The sequence below is a fragment of the Hemiscyllium ocellatum genome, chromosome 11, assembly GCF_020745735.1.
Source record: "Hemiscyllium ocellatum isolate sHemOce1 chromosome 11, sHemOce1.pat.X.cur, whole genome shotgun sequence".
Lineage (NCBI taxonomy): Eukaryota > Metazoa > Chordata > Chondrichthyes > Orectolobiformes > Hemiscylliidae > Hemiscyllium > Hemiscyllium ocellatum.
Window position 1 is genome coordinate 66,127,422 of NC_083411.1, and position 3,714 is coordinate 66,131,135.

Here is a 3,714-nt window from a genome sequence, read left to right on the forward strand (position 1 = left end):
TTTTATATATTAATCATTTTTTTACCTTACTGTTTAATATTATGTTGGGGGGGTGGGGAGAGGGATTTATTTATTTGTTCTCTACTTAACGATTTTCTCCACCTCCTTGTGTTTTTTCTATATATATATATAGGCTGGGGGGTCTAGTTAATGTTGGTGGGGGGAGGTGGTTACCTTATACTATTTTACCTGTCTCTAGGAGCGGGGTTTTTTTCCCTTGTTATTTTGTATTATTATATTTAATTATTACTTGTTGAGGTTGTAATTTCATAGTTATATATGTTTATACATGGTATTAACATTAGCAAATATATCCAGGCGTTGGTGTAGGTTGGGGTGGGGCGAGTAGGGTGCTCACTGTTAACTCTAGTTCTGTAGTATATTTTAATTTTCTTCATCCTATTGAGGAGCGCCTGGGTCAAGGGTGGGGCACTGGTTTGGAGGGGCTTACAATAGACTTTTGGAAAGGAAGTGATACCCCGGGAACAAGGGGGAAAATCTCCATTTAAATACGTTTTATATTTTTTTTATTTCAAAATAGTTTTTTATTTTACTGTTGTGAGTGTATTAGAGAGCCTTTATTTTTGTGAATTTTATATGCTCTATGCTCGGGATGTTTTGGATAGGGTTTCCCCTCCCGAGGGGTCTCGGATTTGCCTGAACGATTATGGTTGATCAGTCGGTTAAGTGGTGCACCTGAATGTCAAGGGGAGTAATTCACCAGTCAAAAGGAAGAAAATATTATCAAACCTCAAGAAAGAAAGGTTGATATAGCTCTCCTACAGGAGACACACTTATTGGATAAAGAACACTTGAAATGACGACAGGGTGGATTTGATCAGGCCTTTTTTTCTTCTTTTAGCTCAAAACGCAGGAGAGTTGTTATTCTTATCGGAAGAATTTCCCTTTCAAAAATCCTAAATCAGATAAAAGACGAATCTGGACGATATATTCTGATTAAAGCCCTTATAAATGGAGAGAAATATGGGATTTTAAATTTGTATTGCCCCCGGCACTTCCTTTTAAATTTATAATGGAAGCCTTCTCAAGTTGATGGCTCTCGGTGCCTGTCATACAATTATAGCGGGAGACTTTAATTGTATTATGGATCTGGAAATAGATAGGATTCCCAAGAGTACTGCAGGAGTATCTCCCAGATCTAGACAAATGGTGGACTTTGAACAAAGAGTTAGGACTATTAAATATATGGAGATGCTTCATCCACAGGGCAGAGATTTTTCTTTTTACTCCAATCCACACAATGCCATACCAGAATTGATCTGTTTTTTGCCCCTCGATTTTTTTAAAATTCCATATCTCCTGTAAAATAGGCAGTATACAATTTCTGATCACGCTGCTGTATATATGGAAATCAAGGCGAGAACAATGAGACATCACCCTGGCATTGGCGTATGGACCCCTCCTGATGAAAGACAGTAAATTTGTAAAGTACTTCTCTCAAGAATTTAAAACTTTTTTAGAAATTAATTTAGGTACTGCTAGCAACCAATCAATGATGTGGGAGACCATCAAAGCTTATGCACAAGGTTTGATCATCTCATACTCAGAGACCCAGAAAAAATTAAAGGAGAACAGCAGCGTCTGCTCGAAGCTCGCTTAAAAGCAGCTGAAACGCATACGCTGACAGACCTTCTATTATCAAATTGCAAAGGATTATGGCCCTTAGGACAGCTTTTAAACACCACGCTTACCCAAACGGCTAAGAGGGAAATATTATTTGCAAAACAAAGGTCATATGAATTTGGTAAATACTTAGCATTTATTGCAAAGAAAAAGAAGGCCCCTCAAATATCACGTCTATCAAGGAAAGTACTGGTATTTTTACTCATGATCGTAAAAGGATTAACGCAATCTTTAGAAAATTTATTCTGATTTATATCAATCACAGGATTGTGAAGACAGGACTTGGAGGATGCAATCATTTTTAAAAAAACCTGACCTTTCTGGACCTAACTCGGGAACAGATATCGGTCTTGAATGTTCCCCTAACAATCCAAGAAATACTTGACACAATCAGGCAACTTCAGAGCGGTAAGGCATCTGGCCCAGATGGCTTTCAAGCTGAATTCTATAAAGAATTTACAGGAATATTGGCTGGTCCACTTATGGACATGTATAACTACCCATTCCTGATGAAGGGCTTATGCTCGAAACGTCGAATTCCCTATTCCTGAGATGCTGCCTAACTGCTGTGCTTTAACCAGCAACACATTTTCAGCTGTGATCTCCAGCATCTGCAGACCTCATTTTTTACACTAACTACTCATCCAGTCAGGGCTGTCTCCCGCCTTCACTGAAAGAGGCAAATATCTCTCTTATCCTTAAAAAAAGGAAAGGACCCAGAAGATTGTGCGTCATACAGATCAATATCCTTGCTAAATGTATATTTCAAAATCCTCTCTAAAACGTTAGCATTGAGGCTAGAAAGTGTATTGCACATATCATAAAGGAGGATCAGACGGGGTTTATTAAGGGCCGTAGATCATCCAATAATGTTAGAAGGGTTTTGAATGTGATTCAAGCCTGCCATCAGGGAAAGATACCAGGAATAGTAGTCTCATTAGATGCGGAAAAGGCATTCGACAGGGTTGAATGGTCATATTTGTTTTACACATTGGAAAGCTTTGGCGTTGGAAAGGTGTTACCAAATGGGTCTCAACACTGTATAGTGATCCCAAAGCAGTTGTGATTAGCAATGGATTAGGCTCGGATAACTTCAGTATGGATAGGGGCTGCCGTCAGGGATGTCCTCTCTCGCCATGCTATTTACGCTAATAATTGAGCCACTAGCAGAAGCTATACAGGCTGACCCCTAATATGACGACCCCGAGGATTGGTACAGGTAAACATAAAATTACCCTTTATGCAGATGATGTTCTTCTATTCCTCAGTAATCCTTTGATGTCCGTGCCTCACTTAATCTAAGTTTAGTGTATTTTCAGGCTATAAAATTAATTTCTCAAAATCGGAGGCTCTGCCAATGGGTGGCCTTGTAGTATATCCCACTTATTGGATGGATCCCACTTTCCCTTTCAGTGGTCCCTGGCGGGTTTTTTATAATTAGGCATTTTTATTACCCTGGCATTTGGTCAGTTATACAAGGCTAACTTTGTGCATTTACTGGAAAGGAGAAGGCAGGACCTCCAGCGATGGGGAGACCTTCCAATTTCCTGGCTAGTAGAATAGCACTAATTAAAATGAATGTCCTGCCCCGTCTCCATACCCTATGAGAATGCTTCTGGGATGCTGCTGAGGCTGGCACTACATAAATCATAAAGGCTGGTTGGGTTTCTTTATTTGGAATCATAGACAGCCCCTCATTAAGCTGAAGAAGCTACAGCTTCCACAGGAAGGGGAGGATTGGATTTCCCAGATTTTAGGAAATATCAGTTAAGTCCCTATTAAGTTACATAGCTGATGGGGTCTTGTCTGACCCGCAATCAATGTTGGCTGGAAATCGAGGCTTTCAAGTAAAATGCCCACTTATTAACCTTTTATTTTCAGACAAGAGGAAAATCATTACGGATTCACTGTAAAAACCCCATAATACTAAACACAATTAAAGCTTGGATATAATGCGGCAAAATGAGGGCAAAACTCACATAAAACATCCCCTATGCTCCGATAGTGGGAGCATGGGGATTTCAACTGGGGTTTACAGGTGCCACTTTCAAATTCTGGAGATCCAGCAGT